Genomic DNA, 22,632 nt, shown 5'->3' on the forward strand with positions numbered 1-22,632 from the left:
GAGGTGAGACACAGAGTCTAGGGTAGGGATTTAGGGTTAGGGTTTAGGATTTAGGGGCTGGGGCTAGGGCGAGGGTTAAGGGGTTAGGGGTTAGGTCTAGGGGTTGGGTTTGGGTAAGGATTGGGGTTGGGGTCATTTTTAAATGGGGTCAATTTAGGGGCCCTAGCCCCTAAATCCTAACCCTAAATCCCTACCCTAGACTCTGACTCTGACCCCTCACCCCAAACACCTAAGGAGATGCCTAAAGAGGATAAAAAAATCCTCCTGGGTGATTTTAATGCAAGAGTTGTGATGCATTTCGATCTGTGACCTGGGAAAATTGGGAAAGAAGGAATTGGCAACAGCAACCAATACGGAATCTTGCTTTTGACTATATGTGCAGCGCACAACCTTATTATTACCTATAACAAGCACCCTTGGTTGAACTACTGGCACCTCTTTGACTATGTAATTGTCTGAGCTGAAGATTGCCGTGATGTGCTCATCTATGACGAGTGCTGACAACTGCAGGACAGATCCCCGATTAATACATTTCATAGAATCATAGAGTTGGAAGAGACCACAAGGGCCATCGAGTCCAACCCCCTGCCAAATGCTTCAGGTTGGGCATTGTTTTCTTTATCGGAGAAGACTGAGGCAAAGAAGGCATTGAGGAGTTCAGCCCTTTCTGTCTCCCCTGTTTGCATTTCACCATCTTCTCCTCTGAGTGACCCCACTGTTTCTTTGTTCTTCCTTTTGCTACGAACATACCCATAAAAGCCTTTTTTGTTGCTTTTAACCTCTCTAGCAAGCCTGAGTTCATTCTGTGCTTTAGCTTTTCTGACTTTGTGTCTACACGTGCTGGCTATTTGTTTGAATTCCTCTTTGGTGGTTTCCCCCCTTTTCCATTTTTTGTACACATCCTTTTTTAATCTTAACTCAGTTAAAAGTTCTTTAGATAGCCACCCTGGCTTCTTTAGGCACCTTCCATGTTTCCATCTCATTGGTATTGCCTGACGTTGTGCTTTTACTATCTCCCTCTTAACAAACTCCCAGCCATCATGAACTCCCATTCCTTTTAGTATTACTGTCCATGGGATCTCACCCAGCACTTCCCTAAGTTTTATGAAGTCGGCTTTCTTAAAGTCAAGAAATTGAGTCCTAGTATGCTTGGCTGCTCCTTTCCGCTGTAAAGTAAACTTCAGAAGAGCATGATCACTCACGCCTAAAGATCCTACCACTTCTACCCCACTAACCAGGTCATCAACATTGGTTAGGACCAGATCTAAAATGGCTGTTCCTCTTGTTGCTTCTCCCACTTTCTGGACAATGAAGTTGTCTGCAAGGCCAGTGAGGAATCTGTTTGACCTTAAGCTCTTGGCTGAGTTTGACATCCAACAAATATCCGGGTAATTGAAGTCCCCCATTACTACTATCTCCCTTCCTTTTGCATGCTTGGCCATCTGTTCCAGGAAGGCATCATCTATGTCCTCCGTTTGGCTTGGGGATCTATAGTAAACTCCCACAATGAGATCTCTGTTATTCTTCTCTCCCTTAATTTTGACCCAAATGCTCTCACTTTGGCTTTGAGGTTCTAAATCTTGGATCTCTTCACAGGTATACACATCCCTGACATATAACGCCACTCCTCCTCCTTTCTTGTCTGGTCTGTTTCTCTGAAATAGATTGTATCCCCCCATTATTACATTCCAATCGTGGGACTTATCCCACCAGGTTTCAGTGATGCCTATTATGTCATATTTAGTTTGCTGTACTAAGAACTCAAACTCATCTTGTTTATTTCCCATGCTTTGCGCATTAGTGTACAGACATTGAAGTCCATTAATCATTCCCCCGTGTCTCTTATTTAAGGATTTTTTCCTCCCACCACTAGGTCTGCGTGCTGTTTGCTCCATTTGGTCTATGACATTTGGATGATCATCTTCATCAATTGATAGACTCCTACCTTCAGGAGCACTGTCTCCCTCCCCCACATTAGTCAGTTTAAAGCCCTCCTGATGAGGTTTCTGAGATTTTTGGCAAAAACATTCCTCCCAACCGTTGTGAGGTGCAGCCCATCGCTTGCCAGAAGTCCATCTTCAAGAAACTGCAGTCCGTGATCTAAGAATCCAAACCGTTCCTGTTTACATCATTTGCAAAGCCAGCTGTTCACTTCCACTATTTTTCCCTCTCTCCCTGGGCCACGTCGTTCAACTGGGAGGACAGATGAGATGACAATTTGTGCATTTAGTTGCTTCAATTTCCTGCCCAGAGCCTCGTAGTCTCTTTTGATCTTCTGGAGGCTATTGCTTGCAGTGTCATTGCTTCCCACATGAACCAAGAGGAAGGGGTATTTGTCAGTGGGTTTTACTGACACGCCTCCTCTTAGGTTTGGTCGGGGTTCTTCCGTGAGCTGTCCGTTCCAAGGTTGCCTGCACATTCCCTGAGGACTGACTTTGCTGCTTGTCTTCATTGAGATGGAACCAAAACACCTATGCTTGATTTGGGCTGATAACAAACATGTCACTCTGCGATTTTTGAATGAATGTGCATTCTAACCCCAAAAACACCAATTTGAAATAAGCTTAGGGTTAGGTTTAGGCTTAGGCTTAGGCTTAGGGTTTGGGTTAGGATTAGGGTTAGGGTTAGGGTTAGGGTTAGGGTCGGGGTCGGGGTGAATGACCACCGAAGAACATGTGTGGCATATTATACTTCGCTTTGCTAGGGTTAGGGCTAGGGTTAGGGATAGGGTTAGGGTTAGGGTTAGGGTCGGGGTCGGGGTCGGGATTGGGGTTAGGGTTAGGGATAGGGTTAGGGTTGGGGTTAGGGCTAGGGTTAGGGTTAGGGTTAGGGTTAGGGTTAGGTTTAGGGTTAGGGTTAGGGTTAGGGTCGGGGTGAATGACCACCGAAGAACCTGTGTGGCATATTATACTTCGCTTTGCTAGGGTTAGGGCTAGGGTTAGGGTTAGGGTCGGGATCGGGGTTAGGGCTAGGGTTAGGGTTGGGGTTGGAGTTAGGGTTAGGGTTAAGGTTAGGGATAAGGTCAGGGTTAGGGTTAGGGTTAGGGTTGGAGTTAGGGTTAGGGTTGGGGTGAGGGTTAGGGTTAGGGTTAGGGTCGGGGTGAATGACCACCGAAGAATCTGTGTGGCATATTATACTTCGCTTTGCTAGGGTTAGGGCTAGGGTTAGGTTTAGGGTTAGGGTTAGGGTTGGAGTTAGGGTTAGGTTTAGGGTTAGGGTTAGGGTTAGGGTCGGGGTGAATGACCACCGAAGAACCTGTGTGGCATATTATACTTCGCTTTGCTAGGGTTAGGGCTACGGTTAGGGCTAGGGTTAGGGATAGGGTTAGGGTTAGGTTTAGGGTCAGGGTCAGGATCGGGGTCGGGGTCGGGGTTAGGGTTAGGGATAGGGTCAGGATCGGGGTCGGGGTTAGGGCTAGGGTTAGGGTTAGGGTTGGGGTTAGGGTTGGAGTTAGCGTTAGGGTTAGGGTCAGGGTCGGGATTGGGGTCGGGGTTATGGTTAGGGTTAGGGATAGGGTTAGGGATAGGGTTAGGGTTAGGTTTGGGGTGAATGACCACCGAACAAGCTGTGTGGCTTATTATACTTCGCTTTGCTAGGGTTAGGGTTAGGGTTAGAGTTAGCATCAGGATTGGTGTTGGGGTTAGGGTTGGGTTAGGGTTAGGGTTAGGGTTAGGGTTAGGGTTACGGCTAGGGTTAGGGTTGGGGTTGGGGTTAGGGTTAGGGTTAGGGTTGGGGTTAGCGTTAGGGTTTGGGTTAGGGTTAGGATTAGGGTTAGGGTTAGGGTTATGTTTAGGGTTAGGGTCGGGGTGAATGACCACCGAACAACCTGTGTGGCATATTATACTTCGCTTTGCTAGGGTTAGGGTTAGGGTCAGAGTCAGGGTCAGGAAAGGGGTTAGGGTTAGGGTTAGGGCTAGGGTTAGTGTCAGGGCTGCCTCAGGTCCCAGCTCACAAAGGACCAACGCCAGGTTCACTTTACAGTGGTGCCTTGCAAGACGAAATTAATTCATTCCGCAAGTTTTTTCTTCTTGCGAGTTTTTCGTCTTGCGATGCACGGTTTCCCATAGGAATGCATTGAAAATCAATTAATGCGTTCCTATGGAAACCGCCTTCAGACCAGGTCCGGGGACAGGGGCTTTTCCTCCCACCCCCAGCATTTTAAAAACCCCGGGACAGCGGAGGACTTCTCCGCTGTCCGAGGCGATCTTAAAATGCTGGCGGGCGGCATTTTAAAATCGCCCGGGACAGCGGAGGACTTCTCCGCTGTCCAGGGCGATGTAAAAGCCCCTGGGAAGGCAGGCAGAAGGGACAAAGACTGCTTCACAGGAGAGGCGCTGCGCAAAGAGGGAGAAGGCGCAGCGCCCTTCAGCGAAGCTGGAGAAGGAACAGAAGGAGACCTTTCTGTTCCTCCTCGGGCTTCGCTGGACAGGCGCGTCACTGCGAAGCGGGAGGAGGAACAGGAGGAGACCCTTCTGTTCCTCCTCCGGCTTCGCATGACAGGCGCGTTGCTCAAGGGGCGCTGCGCCTTCTCTCTCTCTCTCTCTCTCTCTCTCTCTCTCTCTCTCTCTGCGCAGCGCCTCTGCTTCACAGCAGAGGCGCTGCGCAAAGAGGGAGAAGGCGCAGCGCCCTTCAGCGAAGCTGGAGAAGGAACAGAAGAAGTCCCTTCTGTTCCTCCTCCAGCTTCGCTTGATATGCGCGTTGCTCAAGGGGCGCTGCGCCTTCTCTCTCTCTCTGCGCAGCACCTCTCCTTCACAGGAGAGACGCTGTGCAGAGAGGGAGAGGGCGCAGCGCCCCTTCAGCGAAGCTGGAGAAGGAACAGAAGGAGACCTTTCTGTTCCTCCTCGGGCTTCGCTGGACAGGCACGTCGCTGCGAAGCGGGAGGAGGAACAGGAGGAGACCCTTCTGTTCCTCCTCCGGCTTCGCATGACAGGCGCGTTGCTCAAGGGGCGCTGCGCCTTCTCTCTCTCTCTCTCTCTCTCTCTCTCTCTCTCTCTCTGCGCAGCGCCTCTGCTTCACAGGAGAGGCGCTGCGCAGAGAGGGAGAAGGCGCAGTGCCCTTCAGCAAAGCTGGAGAAGGAAGGGAAGGAGACCCTTCTGTTCCTCCTTCGGCTTCCAGGACAGGCGCGTCGCTGCGATGCGGGAGGAGGAACAGAAGGAGTCCTGGACCTCTTCTGAAGGCGGGCGGGGGGCGAAAGTCTTTGCTCCCCACCCTGCCTTCAAAAGCCGTCCGGGACAGCGGAGAAACGCGCTGCCTTTCTCCGCTCTCCCGGGAAGGCAGGCAGGGGGGGAGCAAAGACTTTCGCCCCCCGTCCGCCTTCAGAAGAGGTCCAGGACCTCTTCTGAAGGCAGCGGGGAGCGAAAGTCTTTGCTCCCCCCGCCTGCCTTCAAAAGCCGTCCGCGATAGCGGGAAGCGCTTCCCTGCTATCCCGGACTGCTTTTAAAATGCTGACGGTGGGGAGCAAAGCATTTTGGCCCCCGCCGGCCTTCCTGGACCTCTTCTGAAGGCCGGAGGGGGGGGAAGGCTTTGCTCCCTACCACCAGCATTTAAAAGAGGTCCCCGGAGATTTCCCTATGGGCTTTCTTCTTGCGAAGCAAGCCCATAGGGAAATTCATCTTGCGAAGCGCCTCCAAAACAGAAAACCCTTTCGTCTTGCGGGTTTTCCGTCTTGGGAGGCATTCGTCTTGCGAGGTACCACTGTATATACAAAGATGTTTATTGCAGTTCATTTTCCGCTCCACAGCCGAGGCGCACAGTCCCACGTCTGTTATGCTTAGACAGCTGAAGTCCCCTCTGAGTCAGGCCCTCCCCTGCACCAGTTTAAGATGCTTGTGCTGCTCCACCTCTTCCTTTCTCTCCTTTTCCGCAGGGTCTTCCTGCCCGCTGGGGTTTCGCCTCTCCTGGATTCCCCTGACGCCGAATCCCCAGACTGCTCTCCCTCCCTCCTGCGGGCTTTGGGACCTGGCTCCTCCTCCGGGCTCCCTGTTCTTCCGCGCGCCTGCACATTTGAACTTGGCGCGCGCGCCCAACTTCTAACCTTCCTCTTGACAGTTACACTACTCCCTTCACTGCTCCCCTCCCCTTCCAGGAGGATGGCTTGTTCTGACCTCCCCTCCTTTTCTGCTGCCGGAGCTGCTTCCCCTGACACACTGGAACCTCCCCCCCTTCGCTGCGCTCTGGTGGGGAAGCTGGTCCTGATTCCAGCTGCCACTTTGGGATCCCCTGCTGGCCCCTTGCCCCTGATGCGTCCCCCCTGGGACTCCCCTTGTCCTGACCACATGGGCCCCCTTCTGGGAATCCTCTGATTCGCTGGAAAGACTCATGGAATCCCTCGAGTCATTGTCATCCTCCTCCTCGCTGTCCTCGGACTCCTCCCAATCGTTGTCCATCTCCTGCCTGCTCTGTGCCTCTCACCCTGAACCCCTGACATCCACCCCCCTCGAAGCCCCCCCTTCCCCCTCCCGCTGCTCGGGCGCTGGTTCCGGGTGCTCCATTGCTGCGGGGGTGAGTGCTGGAAACTGTTCATTCCCCCCAGTCTGCCGCCCCCCAACTGGATCTGGCCAGTCCGTGCCGACCTCGTCTACGGCGATCTCCTCTGCTTCCAGTTCAGTGTATGTGTGCTCGAACCCGGGCTCCTCCCCCAACACGTCCACGTCCACCTCTCCCCCTGTTACCTCGGGTGATGCGGTTTGCCAAGGCCACCTTAGCCACCTCCTGCTCCACCCCACTTCTGATTGATCGTCCCACCAGTAAGAGCGGTCCGTGTCCACCCCCGAGCACGATCCCCTTGTAGGGCTCGATTCCAGCATCGTCTCCTCTGCGGAGGAGAACCCCTGGAACATGCTGGCGGAAAGTGTGGGCGTAAAAACCCAGTCGTCGAAATAATCCGCTGGCATGGGTCTGTGTGGGAAGAGTGCATGGAACTCGTCTTTGAGAAGAGGTTCCTCCATAGCATAGTCCGGCACCCAACTGTTGGCGCTGGCCGGGGTACCTTCCCTGGCGAGGAGGTATTCTACTCCCTCCTCCCCCCATCTCAAGTCCAGAATTTCCGTGACCTCGTTGAGTGTCGTGGCCCTCGGTGACTCCCCCCCCTCTGGTGACTTTCTGCGTGGGTCTGGTGCTGTCCCTGGCTCCTGAAACCTGTGTGGGGCCTTGTAGGGTGTGAGCACCGACCTATGAAAGACCGGGTGCATTCTGGAACCTTCTGGGAGGGTCAACCAAAAAGCTACAGGATTGATCTTGGCCTCAACTTGGTATGGCCCTAGCTGTTTGTGTCCTAGCTTTTTCTTAGCTAACAACTTGGCCGGCACCGCCTGGGCCGCTAACCATACCCAGTCCCCCACCTGGATGTCTTCCCCTGCCCTCCTGTGCCTGTCTGCCTGCACTTTGTAGGCGTGCTTAGCTAGCTCCAAGTGTCGTCGGAGTTCCTCGTGGACCTCCTGCAATTCTGCTGCTAAGTGTTCCGCTCCCTGCGGCTCCCCCTGCGCCGTCGTCTCCAACCCTGGGAAGGTCCTGGGATGCCCTTCCATTGTTGGCGAAAAACGGTGTCACCCCCATTGATGCGTGCTTCGTGTTGTTGTAGGCAAACTCGGCCATCGGTAAGTAGTCCACCCAAGTCGCAGGCTGTTGATTGGCGTAACATCGCAGGTACTGCTGCATGACGGCGTTGACCCTCTCCACTTGGCCGTTTGTCTGCGGATGTCTCGCCGACACTAAGTTGATCTTGACGTTCAGGATACCCAGCAGCTTCTGCCAGAAACTGGAAATGAATTGGTGGCCCCGGTCGGACAGGATGGACCGCGGTAAGCCGTGAACCCTGAACACGTGGTCTATGAACAGCTTGGCGGTCTGTTCCGCTGTAGCCACCTTCGCGCAAGGAATGAAATGCGCCATCTTGGTGAACAGGTCTACAACCACAAGTACCGCCGTCTTGCCTCGCGAACTGGGTAGATCAGTAACAAAGTCCAGCGCCACCCTCTCCCACGGCTGTAGTGGCGTCTCCAGCGGTTCCAGGAGTCCCGCTGGCTTCTTGTGCACTGGTTTGGATCTCTGGCAAGTGTCACACCTGGCGACGTAATCCGCGACCTCTCCTCGCATCTGGGGCCACCAAAAGTCTCTGGCTACTAAGTCCGCCGTCTTTTCCTTGCTGAAGTGACCCGCGCTGGGTGCGTCGTGTAATTGCTGCAGGACCTTCGCGCGGAGATCGTCTCCCGGCACGTAGAGAGCACCTTTGCGGGTTAGTAGTCCGCCGCATATCTGGAAATCGTCGTCCTTCGCTGTGCCTCTCCGCAGTTCCTCCATCTTGGATTGTGCGAACAGATCCGTCTGCAGCGCGCGACGCACCGTGTCCAGGTCCACGGCGGCTGAAGCGCATGCCCATGCCTGCGATGCAAAAATGTGCTTGGCCGCCACTGGTGCCGCCTCCTCGAGATACTGCGGTTTCCTGGAGAGCGCATCTGCTATGACGTTGTTGTCTCCTGGGATGTACTCTATCCTGAAGTCGAAATCCGCAAAGAACTCCGCCCAGCGTATGTGCCTCTGGCTCTGGAGCTTCGCCGTGCGCCAATACTCTAGGTTCTTGTGGTCCGTGCGGACCTGCACGGTGTGCTTGGCTCCGATGAGGAAGTGCCTCCACGCCTTGAAAGCCGCATGAATGGCCAGCAACTCCCTGTCCCAGATGGTGTAGTTCTGTTCCGACTTGCTGAGCTTCCTGGAATAGAACGCGCAGGGCCTCCAGTTCCCTTGCGGATCTTCCTGCAAGAGGACGGCCCCCACCGCTCTGTCTGACGCGTCAGTCTCAACCCGCATGGGCCTGCTGGGATTCATGTGTAGTAGCTGTTCTTCGGACGCGAAAAGGCTCTTAAGCCTCCTGAAGGACTGCTCCGCCTGATCTGTCCAGGTGAACTTCTTCTTCTTGGAACTGAGGGTGTCCGTGATAGCTGCCGTCTCCTTGGCGAAGCCCCTGATGAAATTGCGGTAAAAGTTGGCAAAGCCGACGAACCTCTGGACCTCCTTCCGATTGCGCGGGCTCTTCCAGTCCAACACCGCACGGACCTTGGCGCTGTCCATGGCTAGTCCCTTGTTGGACAGCCTGTAGCCCAGAAAATCCACCTCCGTTACGTCGAACTGGCACTTCTCCAGTTTGGCGTAGAGTCTGTGCTCCCGTAGCCTCTGCAGGACCTCCTTTGCGTCACTCTCGTGAGCCTCCTGCGATTCCGAGAAGATCAGGATGTCGTCGAGGAAACATACGCACTTCTTGTAACGGAGTCCCGCTAGCACGTGGTGCATAAAGGCCTTGAAACAGTGGGAGCCATTTTGGAGACCAAACGGCATAACTCTGTATTCATAGGTGCCCAACGGTGTGAACATGGCCGTCTTCCACTCATCACCCTCCCGCATGCGTATGAGATTGTATGCGCCGCGTAGATCCAACTTGGTGAAGATCCTCCCCTTCCTCACCGTCGCGAGCAAATCGTCAATCTTGGGCATGGGAAAGGCCTTGGGCTTTGTCATCGAGTTTATGGCCCGATAGTCCACAATGAGTCTTTTTTGGGGCGTGTCCTTCTTCTTCACGAAAAACACAGGACTGCCCCCGACTGCCTTGGATTCTTGGATGAATCCCCGCTTCAAATTGTGCTCTATGAACTCCCTGAGTTCCTGCATCTCATCCTCGGACATGGAATACAGCTTCGCAGTCGGCAGCGTCGCCCCTGGTAAGAGGTGAATTGCGCAGTCGTAGGGCCGGTGGGGTGGCAACTGGTCAGCTTCCTTTTCGCAGAAGACCTCCAAAAACCCCTTGTACTTGTGGGGCACCGCCTGCACCATGCCTAGGTGTAGCTGCTGCCCTTCCTCCTGGCCCTCCTCGTCCTGGCCGGTCTGGATGCAATGCTGTGCGCAGTAGGATGATCCAAAGGTGAGTTGTCGCTGGTACCACGCTAATGATGGGCTGTGTCTATCCAGCCAGCTCATGCCTAACACTATAGGCGTGTCTGACAGGCGGGTGACGTTGAAACTGATGACCTCACGATGATTTCCAATCTGCATCACCATGGGTGGCGTTTGTTGCACCACCTGCCTGCCCAGCAGCTTCCTGCCATCGACTGTGACGACGTTTAAGGGCAGCGTGGCCGGTAGAAGCGCTATGCGATGCTGCTTGATGAACTGCACCCCCACGAAGTCTGCGTTGCTACCAGAGTCAATTGTAATGGGGACTTCCAGGGTGAGTCCATTAGGTAACTGGAGAGTTGCAGTGCGCTGCACCACTGGCTTGGTTGGTAGGGGGTCTGTAGGCTGCAAGAGCGCTGGGGACTGCTTTACTGACTCGCCTGGCTGAGCCCCAGCATCTCTGCTTCCAGCCAGGCATTGTCGTTTCCCTGAAACTGCTCTTCGTGGTGCGCTGCTTCCGTTACTGTTGCTAAGGCTGCAGTGTGCTTCTGGAGCCTCTTTGGCCATGTGTTGCGCACTGTCACAGATGTAACACTTCCTGCTCCCTCTAGGAGGCTTTGTCTTGACTGCTCCGGACGCTGGGGCTCCGGCAGCTGTCTGAGCCTTGGCACCACCAAGCTCCATTGGTTCCTCCCCCTCCCTCAGCAGAGGCGAAGGATGCGCACGTCCCAGGTCCCTGGGAAGAAAAGGAGGCGCTCTAGCTGGTGCGCGCACCTGGCGACCCTCATTACTGTGCCAAGGGCGTTCTTCGTGGTGCACTCCTATCGTGAGCGCCCTCTACACGACGTCTGCGAGGGTTCGAGGTCTGTCCCCCCTGGCTAAATCATCCTTTACGGAGCCATTGAGTCCCTCCCAGAACAAATCTCTTACTGCCACGGAGTACTTTTCCCAGCCCAGCACATTCAGCAATGCAAAAAAGCGGGAATGGTACTGTCGCACTGTCGCTTTGCCCTGCCGCAATCCATGCATCTCCCGTCGCGCCACATCAACGTCCACGGTAGATTGGAAGCAAGCGTCCATGGCCGCGAGAAATGCGTCAGAATCCCTCCGGGCAGGACCATCTTCGCGCCATAAATTGCGTAGCCAGGCTTTAGCTTCCCCATGCAAGTGGGATACAATGAAGCCTACTTTCTCCTCCTCATCTCTAAAGTCTTTCCGAAGCAAATGCAGCGCATATACGACGTCAGCTCTGAAACTGGGATAATGCTTCAGGTTCCCATCGAAGTGGGCTACTAAACTGCCCCCCCGCCGGCCGAGTCCAATTCCCTCCGACCTGGACCCCGGGAACCCTTCTTTGCACGCACGCTCCCACCTGGCTTGCAGATCCTGGCATCGCGCTTCTGCTTCTTCTCCTTTCTGTTTGGAGACCACTACCGCAGTGGAAAGCTCTGCGACTGCGTTTCGCAGGGCTGTCAGTTGCTCCTCAGTAGTCATGTCTGCCAATCTTCGTGAGCTTGCAAATTTTTTTTTTGCGGTTTTTGAGAGGGGACTTACTGTCAGGGCTGCCTCAGGTCCCAGCTCACAAAGGACCAACGCCAGGTTCACTTTATATACAAAGATGTTTATTGCAGTTCATTTTCCGCTCCACAGCCGAGGCGCGCAGCCCCACGTCTGTTATGCTTAGACCGCTGAAGTCCCCTCTGAGTCAGTCCCTCCCCTGCACCAGTTTAAGATGCTTGTGCTGCTCCACCTCTTCCTTTCTCTCCTTTTCCGCAGGGTCTTCCTGCCCACTGGGGTTTCGCCTCTCCTGGATTCCCCTGACGCTGAATCCCCAGACTGCTCTCCCTCCCTCCTGTGGGCTTTGGGACCTGGCTCCTCCTCCGGGCTCCCTGTTCTTCCGCGCGCCTGCACATTTGAACTTGGCGCGCCCGCCCAACCTCTAACCTTCCTCTTGAGAGTTACACTACTCCCTTCACTGCTCCCCCCCCTTCTGGGAGGATGCCTTGTTCTGACCTCCCCTCCATTTCTGCTGCCAGAGCTGCTTCCCCTGACACACTGGAACCTCCCCCCCCCTCGCTGAGCTCTGGTGGGGAAGCTGGTCCTGATTTCCAGCTGCCGCTTTGGGATTCCCTGCTAGCCCCTTGCTCCTGATGTGTCCCCCCTGGGACTCCCCTTGTCTTGCCCACAGGGGCCCCCTTCTGGGAATCCTCTGATTCGCTGGAAAGACTCATGGAATCCCTTGAGTCATTGTCATCCTCCTCCTCGCTGTCCTCGGACTCTTCCCAATCGTTGTCCATCTCCTGCCTGCTCTGTGCCTCTCTCCCTGAACCCCTGACAGTTAGGGTTAGGGTTAGGGTTAGGGTTAGGTTTAGGATTGGGCTTAGGGTTAGGGTTAGGGTTAGCGTCTCGGTTAGGGTTAGGGTGGGGGTTAGGGTTAGGGTTAGGGTTATGGTTAGGGTTACGGTTAGGCTTAGGCTTAGGGTTAGGATTGGGGTTAGGGTTAGGGTTGGGGTTAGGGTTAGCGTCAGCGTTAGCGTTAGGGTTAGGGTTGGGGTTGGGGTTAGGGTTAGGGTTGGGGTTGGGGTTGGGGTTAGGGTTAGGGTTAGGGTTAGGGTTAGGGTTAGGGTTAGTGTCAGGGCTGCCTCAGGTCTCAGCTCACAAAAGACCAACGCCAGGTTCTTCTTATATACAAGGATGTTTATTGCGGTTCATAGTTGGCTCCACCACCGAGGCGTGCAGCCCCCACGTCTGTTAGCCTTAGACCGTAGAAGTCCCCTCTGAATCGGTCCCTCCCCTACACCAGTTTAAGAGGCTTACGCTGCCCCACATCTTTCTCTCCTTCCTTTTCCGCAGGGTCCTTCTGCCCGCTGGGGTTCCGCTCCTCCTGGATTCCCCTGACGCTGAATCCCCAGACTGCTCTTCCCCCCTCCTGCGGGCTTTGGGACCTGACTCCTCCTCCGGGCTCCCTGTACTTCCGCGCGCCTCCACATTTGAACTTGGCGTGCGCGCCCAACCTCTACCTTTCCTTTTGACAGTTATACTACTCCCTTCACTGCCCTCCTCCCCTTCCGGGATGATGGCTTGCTCTGACCCCTCCTCTTTCTCTGCTGCCGGAGCTGTTTCCCCTGGCACACTGGAACCTTCCCCCCCCTCGCTGCGCTCTGGTGGGGAAACTGGCTCTGATTCCAATCTGCCGCTTTGGGGTCCCCTGCTGGCCCCCCGCTCCTGACACTCTCCCCCTGGGGCTCCTCTTGCCCTGACCACGGAGAGACTCATAGAATCCCCTGCGTCATTGCCATCCTCTTCCTCGCTGTCCTGGGATTCCTCTCCATCGCTCTCCATTTCCTGCCTTCCCTGTCCCTCTGTCCCTGTACCCCTGACAGTTAGCGTTTCCATTAGGGTTAGGGTTACGGTTAGTGTTATGGTTAGGGTTAGGGTTAGGATTGGGGTTAGGGTTAGGGTTAGGGATGGGTTAGGGTTAGGGTTAGGGTTAGGGTTAGGGTTAGCGTTTCGGTTAGGGTTAGGGTTAGGGTTACGGTTAGGGTTAGGGTTAGGGTTAGGGTTGGGGTTGGGGTTAGGGTTAGGGTTAGGGTTAGGGTTTCGGTTACGGTTAGGGTTACGGTTAGTGTTATGGTTAGGGTTAGGGTTAGGATTGGGTTAGGGTTAGGGTTAGGGTTAGGGTTAGGGATGGGTTAGGGTTAGGGTTTGGCTTAGGCTTAGGCTTAGGGTTAGCGTTTCGGATAGGGTTAGGGTTAGGGTTACGGTTAGTGTTACGGTTAGGGTTAGGGTTACGGTTAGGGTTAGGATTAGGGTTAGGGTTAGGTTTAGGATTGGGGTTAGGGTTAGGGTTAGGGTTAGGGTTAGGATTGGGGTTAGGGTTAGGGTTAGGGTTAGGTTTAGGATTGGGGTTAGGGTTAGGGTTAGGTTTAGGATTGGGGTTAGGGTTAGGTTTAGGATTGGGGTTAGGGTTAGGGTTAGGATTTGGGTTAGGGTTAGGGTTAGCGTCTCGGTTAGGGTTAGGGTTAGTGTCAGGGGTACAGGGACAGAGGCACAGGGAAGGCAGGAGATGGAGAGCGATGGAGAGGAATCCCAGGACAGCGAGGAAGAGGATGACGATGATGCAAGGGATTCCATGAGTCTCTCCAGCGAATCAGAGGATTCCCAGAAGGGGGCACCCGTGGTCAGGGCAAGGGGAGCCCCAGGGGGAGAGTGTCAGGAGCGGGGGGCCAGCAGGGGACCCCAAAGCGGCAGCTGGGAATCAGGGTCGGCTTCACCACCAGAGCCCAGCGAGGGGGGGAGGTTCCAGTGTGTCAGGGGAAACAGCTCCGGCAGCAGAGAAGGAGGAGGGCTCAGAGGAAGCCATTCTCCCGGAAGGGGAGGAGGGCAGTGAGGGGAGTAGCATAACTGTCAAAAGGAAGGTTAGAGGTTGGGCGCGTGCACCAAGTTCAAATGTAGAGGCGCGCGGAAGTACAGGGAGCCTGGGGGAGGAGCCAGGGCCCAAAGCACGCAGGAGGGGGGGAGAGCAGTCTGAGGATTCAGCGTCAGGAGAATCCCGAAGAAGCGGAACCCCAGCGGGCAGAAGGACCCTGCGGAAAAGGAAAGAGAGAAAGAGGTGGAGCAGCGTAAGCCTCTTAAACTGGTGTAGGGGAGGGACGGATTCAGAGGGGACTTCTACCGTCTAAGGTTAACAGACGCGCCTCGGTTGTGGAGCTTACTATGAACTGCAATAAACGTCCTTGTATATAAGAAGAATTTGGCGTTGGTCTTTCGTGAGCTGAGACCTGAGGCAGCCCTGACAGTAAGTCCCCTCCCAAAAGAACGCAAATTTTTTTTTTGCGAAGCTCACGAAGTTTGGCGGCCATGAATGTGGAGGAGCAAATAACAGCCCTGCGCAGCACAGTCTCCGAGCTTTCCACTGCGGTTGTGGTCTCCCAGCAGAAGGGGGAAGAAGCAGAAAAGCGATGCCAAGATCTGCAAGCCAGGTGGGATCATGCATGCAAAATGGGGTTCCCGGGGTCCAAATCTGCAGGAATAGGTCTGGGCCGAAGGGGGGGCAGTTTAGTAGCCCACTTCGATGGGAACCTGAAGCAGTACCCCAGTTTTCGAGCAGACGTCGTGTATGCGCTGCATTTGCTTCGCGAGGACTTTAAAGATGAGGAGGAAAAAGTGGGTTTCATTGTGTCCCACTTGCATGGGGAAGCAAGAGCTTGGCTGCGCAATTAATGGCGCGAAGATGGTCCTGCCCGGAGGGACTCTGATGAATTTATCAAAGCCATGGACGCTTGCTTCCAACCTACCGTGGATGTGGATGTCGCACGCAGAGAGATGCATGGATTACGGCAGGGCAAGGCTACCGTACGTCAGTACCATTCTCGCTTTTTCGCATTGCTGAATGTGCTGGGGTGGGAGAAAGACTCCCTGGCAATCAGAGACTTGTTCTGGGAGGGGCTCTCTGGCTCTGTAAAAGATGAATTGGCTAGGGGGGACAGACCTCAAACCCTAGCAGAAGTTGTGCAGCGGGCGCTCGCAATAGGAGTGCGCCACGAAGAACGCCCTTGGCGCAATGAGGAGGGTCGCCAGGACCGTGCACCAGCTAGAATTCCTCCTTTTATTCCCCGGGACCTGGGACGTACGCATCCCTCACCTCAGCTGAAAGAGGGGGAGGAACCGATGGAACTGGGTGGTGCAAAGGCTCAGGCAGCTGACGGAGCCTCAGCATCCGGAGCAGTCAAGACGAAGCCTCCTAGAGGGAGCAGGAAGTGTTACATCTGTGACAGTGCAAAGCACATGGCCAGAGAGTGTCCCCAGAGGCTCCAGAAGCACACTGCAGCCTTAGCAAGAGTAACAGCAACAGTGCTCCACGAAGAGCAGTTTCAGGGAAACGACAATGCCTGGCTGGAAGCAGAGATGCTGGGGTTCCACCAGGCGAATCAATAGAGCAATCCCCAGCACTTTTGCAGCCTACAGATCCTTTACCACCCAAGCCAGTGGTGCAGCTTACTGCAACTCTTCGGCTACCCAATGGACGCACCCTGGAAGTCCCCATTACAATTGACAGTGGGAGCAACGCAGACTTCGTGGGGGTGCAGTTTGTCAAACAGCATTGCATACAGCTTCTACCAGCCACGCTGCCCCTGAACGTCGTCACGGTAGATGGCAGGAAGTTGCTAGGTGGGCAAGTGGTACAGCAGACGCCGCCCATGATGATGCAGATTGGCAATCATCGCGAGGTCATCAGTTTTAACGTCACCCGCCTGTCAGACACGCCTATAGTGTTAGGCATGAGTTGGCTGGATAGGCACAGCCCGGCCATGGCGTGGTACCAGCGGCAGCTCACCTTTTGCTCGTCCTACTGCGTGCAGCATTGCATCCAGACCGGTCAGGAGGCGGAAGGCCAAGAGGAGGGGCAGCAGTTACATCTCAGCATGGCGCAAGCAGTACCCCTCAAGTACAAGGGGTTTTTGGAGGTCTTTTGCGAAAAGAAGGCTGACCAGTTGCCACCTCACCGACCCTACGACTGCGCCATTGACCTTTTGCCTGGGACAACGCTGCCGCCTGTGAAGCTGTATTCCATGTCCGAGGATGAGCTGCAGGAGCTCAGGGAGTTCATAGATCACAACCTGCAGCGGGGATTCATCCGGGAATCCAAGGCAGTAGGGGGCAGTCCTGTGTTTTTTGTGAAGAAGAAAGACACGCCCCAAAAAAGACTGATCGTAGACTATAGGTTCATAAATTCGAGGACAAAGCCCACGGCCTTTGCCATGCCCAAAATTGACGACCTGCTTGCGACGGTGAGGAAGGGGAGGATCTTCACCAAGTTGGATCTGCGAGGAGCATACAATCTGATACGCATGCGAGAGGGTGATGAGTGGAAGACGGCCATGTTCACGCCGTTGGGCACCTATGAATACAGAGTTATGCCATTCGGTCTCCAAAATGGCTCCCACTGTTTCGAAGCATTCATGCACCACGTGCTAGCGGGACTACTCTACAAGAAGTGCGTCTGTTTCCTCAACGACATCCTGATCTTCTCGGAATCTCAGGAGGCTCACAAGAGTGACGTCAAGGAGGTCCTGCAGAGGCTACGGGAGCACAGGCTCTACGCCAAGCTGGAGAAGTGCCAATTCGACGTGACGGAGGTGGATTTCCTGGGCTATAGGCTGTCCGACAAGGGACTAGCCATGGACAGCGCCAAGGTCTGCGCGGTGTTGGACTGGAAGAGCCCGCGAAATCGGAAGGAGGTACAGAGGTTCGTTGGTTTCGCCAACTTTTACCGCAATTTCATCAGGGGCTTCGCCAAGGAGACGGCAGCTATCACGGACACCCTCAGTTCCAAGAAGAAGAAGTTCACCTGGACAGATCAGGCGGAGCAGTCCTTCAAGAGGCTTAAGAGCCTTTTCGCGTCCGAAGAACAGCTGCTTCACGTGAATCCCGGCAGGCCCATGAGGGTTGACACTGACGCATCTGACAGAGCGGTGGGGGCCGTCCTCTTACAGGAAGACCCACAGGGGAACTGGAGGCCTTGCGCTTTCTACTCCCGTAAGCTCAGCAAATCGGAACAGAACTACACCATCTGGGACAGGGAGTTGTTGGCCATCCACGCAGCCTTCAAGGCGTGGAGGCACTTCCTCATCGGAGCCAAGCACACCGTGCAGGTCCGCACGGACCACAAGAACCTAGAGTATTGGCGCACGGCGAAGCTCCAGAGCCAGAGGCACATACGCTGGGCGGAATTTTTTGCGGATTTCGACTTCAGGATAGAGTACATCCCAGGCGACAACAATGTCATAGCAGATGCGCTCTCCAGGAAACCGCAATACCTCGAGGAAGCGGCACCGGTGGCAGCCAAGCACATTTTCGCACCGCAGGCATGGGCATGCGCTTCAGCAGCTGTGGACCTGGAGGCGGTGCGTCGCGCGCTGCAGACGGATCCGTTCGCACAGTCCAAGATGGAGGAGGTGCGAAGAGGCACGGCGAAGGACGGCGAGTTCCAGATACGCGACGGCCTGTTAACCCGTAAAGGGGCTCTCTACGTTCCGGGGGACGATCTCCGCGCGAAGGTCCTGCAGCAGTTGCACGATGCTCCCAGCGCGGGTCACTTCGGCAAGGAAAAGACGGCGGACTTAGTAGCCAGAGACTTTTGGTGGCCCCAGATGCGAGGGGAGGTCGCGGATTACGTCGCCAGGTGTGACACTTGCCAGAGGTCCAAGCCAGTGCACAAGAAGCCAGCGGGACTGTTGGAACCATTGGAGACGCCACTACAACCGTGGGAGAGGGTGGCGCTGGACTTTGTTACTGATCTGCCCAGTTCGCGAGGCAAGACGGCGGTGCTTGTGGTTGTAGACCTATTCACCAAGATGGCGCATTTCATTCCTTGCGCAAAGGTGGCGACAGCGGAGCAGACCGCCAAGCTGTTCATAGACCACGTGTTCAGAGTGCACGGCTTGCCACGGTCCATCCTGTCTGAGCGCGGTCGCCAGTTCGTTTCCAGTTTCTGGCAGAAGCTCCTGGGTATCCTGAACGTCAAGATCAACTTAGCGTCGGCGAGACACCCGCAGACCAACGGCCAAGCGGAGAGGGTCAACGCCATCATGCAGCAGTACTTGCGCTGTTACGCCAATCAGCAGCCTGCAACGTGGGTGGACTACTTGCCGATGGCCGAGTTTGCCTACAACAACACGAAGCACGCGTCCACGGGGGTGACACCGTTCTTCGCCAACAATGGGCGGCATCCCAGAACCTTTCCGGGATTGGAGACGACGGCGCAGGGAGAGACGCAGGGAGCTGAGCATTTGGCGGCAGAATTGCAGGAGATCCACGAGGAACTCCGACGGCACTTAGAGCTAGCTAAACACGCCTACAAAGTGCAGGCAGACAGGAACAGGAGGCCAGGAGAAGACATACAGGTGGGGGACTGGGTATGGTTAGCAGCCCAGGTGGTGCCGGCTAAGTCATAGAATCATAGAATCATAGAGTTGGAAGAGACCACAAGGGCCATCGAGTCCAACCCCCTGCCAAGCAGGAAACACCATCAGAGCACTCCTGACATATGGTTGTCAAGCCTCTGCTTAAAGACCTCCAAAGAAGGAGACTCCACCACACTCCTTGGCAGCAAATTCCACTGTCAAACAGCTCTTACTGTCAGGAAGTTCTTCCTAATGTTTAGGTGGAATCTTCTTTCTTGTAGTTTGGATCCATTGCTCCGTGTCCGCTTCTCTGCAGCAGCAGAAAACAAGCGTTCTCCCTCCTCTATGTGACATCCTTTTATATATTTGAACATGGCTATCATATCACCCCTTAACCTCCTCTTCTCCAGGCTAAACATGCCCAGCTCCCTTAGCCGTTCCTCATAAGGCATCGTTTCCAGGCCTTTGACCATTTTGGTTGCCCTCCTCTGGACACGTTCCAGTTTGCCAGTGTCCTTCTTGAATTGTGGTGCCCAGAACTGGACACAGTACTCCACGTGTGGTCTGACCAGAGCAGAATACAGTGGCACTATTACTTCCCTTGGTCTAGATGCTATACTCCTATTGATGCAGCCCAGAATTGCATTGGCTTTTTTAGCTGCCGCGTCACACTGTTGGCTCATGTCAAGTTTGTGGTCAACCAAGACTCCTAGATCCTTTTCACATGTACTGTTCTCAAGGCAGGTGTCCCCCATCTTGTATTTGTGCCTCTCTTTTTTTTTCCCCAAGTGCAATACTTTACATTTCTCCCTGTTAAAATTCATCTTGTTTGTTTTTGCCCAGTTCTCTAATCTGTCAAGGTCGTTTTGAAGTGTGATCCTGTCCTCTGGGGTGTTAGCCACCCCTCCCAGTTTGGTGTCATCTGCAAATTTGATCAGGATGCCCTTGAGTCCATCATCCAAGTCGTTGATAAAGATGTTGAATAAGACCGGGCCCAAGACAGAACCCTGTGGCACCCACTAGTCACACTTCTCCAGGATGAAGAGGAACCATTGATGAGCACCCTTTGGGTTGGGTCAGTCAGCCAGTTACAAATCCACTGAGTGGTAGCATAGTCAAGACCGCATTTTACCAGCTTCTTTACAAGAATATCATGGGGCACCTTGTCAAATGCCTTGCTGAAATCAAGGTAGGCTTCATCCACTGCGTTCCCTTCATCTACCAGGCTTGTAATTCTGTCAAAAAACGAGATCAGGTTAGTCTGACATGACTTATTTTTCAGAAATCCATGCTGACTATTGGTGACCACAGCATTCCTTTCTAGGTTCTCACAGACTGTTTGCTTAATGATCTGCTCCAGAATCTTCCCTGCTATTGATGTCAGACTGACTGGGCGGTAATTATTTGGGTCCTCTCTTTTCCCCTTTTTGAAAATAGGGACAACATTTGCCCTCCTCCAGTCTGCCGGGACTTCGCCTGTTCTCCAGGAATTCTCAAAGATGACTGCCAGTGGTTCTGAGATCACATCTGCCAGTTCTTTTAATACTCTTGGATGCAGTTCATCTGGCCCTGGAGACTTGAATACATCTAAACTAGCCAAATATTCTTGTACTATCTCCTTAGTTATTCTGGGCTGTGTTTCCTTTGCTGAATCATTTGCTCCAAATTCTTCAGGTCGGGCATTGTTTTCTTTATCGGAGAAGACTGAGGCAAAGAAGGCATTGAGGAGTTCAGCCCTTTCTGTCTCCCCTGTTTGCATTTCACCATCTTCTCCTCTGAGTGACCCCATTGTTTCTTTGTTCTTCCTTTTGCTACGAACATACCCATAAAAGCATTTTTTGTTGCTTTTAACCTCTCTAGCAAGCCTGAGTTCATTCTGTGCTTTAGCTTTTCTGACTTTGTGTCTACACGTGCTGGCTATTTGTTTGAATTCCTCTTTGGTGGTTTCCCCCCTTTTCCATTTTTTGTACACATCCTTTTTTAATCTTAATTCAGTTAAAAGTTCTTTAGATAGCCACCCTGGCTTCTTTAGGCACCTTCCATGTTTCCGTCTCATTGGTATTGCCTGACGTTGTGCTTTTACTGTCTCCCTCTTAACAAACTCCCAGCCATCATGAACTCCCTTTCCTTTTAGTATTGCTGTCCATGGGATCTCACCCAGCACTTCCCTAAGTTTTATGAAGTCGGCTTTCTTAAAGTCAAGAAATTGAGTCCTAGTATGCTTGGCTGCTCCTTTCCGCTGTATAGTAAACTTCAGAAGAGCATGATCACTCGCGCCTAATGATCCTTCCACTTCTACCCCACTAACCAGGTCATCAACATTGGTTAGGACCAGATCTAAAATGGCTGTTCCTCTTGTTGCTTCTCCCACTTTCTGGACAATGAAGTTGTCTGCAAGGCCAGTGAGGAATCTGTTTGACCTTATGCTCTTGGCTGAGTTTGACGTCCAACAAATATCTGGGTAATTGAAGTCCCCCATTACTACTATCTCCCTTCTTTTTGCATGCTTGGCCATCTGTTGCAGGAAGGCATCATCTATGTCCTCCGTTTGGCTTGGGGATCTATAGTAAACTCCCACAATGAGGTCTCTGTTATTCTTCTCTCCCTTAATTTTGACCCAAATGCTCTCACTTTGGCTTTGAGGTTCTAAATCTTGGATCTCTTCACAGGTATACACATTCCTGACATATAACGCCTGTCAGGGGTTCAGGAGCAGAGGCGAGGGCAAGGGAGGAAACAGAGAGCGAGGGGGAGGAGTCCGAAGGAAAGATGAGCGATGACGACGACCCGAGATCTCCGAGTCTTTCCAGTGAATCGGAAGATTCACAGAAAGGAGCGCCAGTGACCAGAGCAAGGGGGGAGCTTAGGGGGACACCCCAGGAGGAAGGGACAAAAGGGGGTTCAGAGAGCAGCAGTTGGAAATCGGGGCCAACGTCCCCAACAGAGCGCAGTGGGGAGGAAGGACGCCAGGCATCGGGATCCGGCGGCTCGCCGCAGGGGGGAGGACATGAGTCAGGAGTGGCCACACCTCCATCGGAGAGCGAAGCAACGGTCAAGCGGAAAGTGGAAGGTTGGGCGCGCGCGCCAAGTTCAAATGCACAGGAAGGCGGCACAGTAAGCAGCCCGGAAAGGGAGCCAGGTCCTAAAGCCCGCCGCAAGGAGACAGAAGGGTCCGGGGGGTCAGCGTCAGAAGAGTCCCGGAAGGAAGAGACCACGGGGGGCAGAGGGACACAGAGAAGAACGGTCAGGCGGAAAAGGTGAAGTAAGGCTAGGATATTAAGTTGGTGTACAGGAGGCGGGGACTCAGACAGAGCTTCGCCGGTCTAACCCATAAGACGTAGAGCTGCACGCAGCCGCTTGAGAATGGAAACTGTAACTCAATAAAGACTTTTACAAAGTGCCTGCTGGCTAGCGTGATCCTCTGTGAGCTAGGATCTTGAAGCAGCTCTGACAACGCCACTCCTCCTCCTTTCTTGTCTGGTCTGTTTCTCTGAAATAGATTGTATCTCCCCATTATTACATTCCAATCGTGGGACTTATCCCACCAGGTTTCAGTGATGCCTATTATGTCATATTTAGTTTGCTGTACCAAGAGCTCAAGCTCATCTTGTTTATTTCCCATGCTTTGTGCATTAGTGTACAGACATTGAAGTCCATTAATCATTCCCCCGTGTCTCTTATTTAAGGATTTTTTTCTGCGTGCTGTTTGCTCCATTTGGTCTATGACATTTGGATGATCATCTTCATCAATTGATAGACTCCTACCTTCAGGAGCACTGTCTCCCTCCCCCACATTAGTCAGTTTAAAGCCCTCCTGACGAGGTTTCTGAGATTTTTGGCAAAA

Source organism: Podarcis vaucheri (genome assembly GCF_965113315.1).
Source record: "Podarcis vaucheri genome assembly, chromosome: 3".
Lineage (NCBI taxonomy): Eukaryota > Metazoa > Chordata > Lepidosauria > Squamata > Lacertidae > Podarcis > Podarcis vaucheri.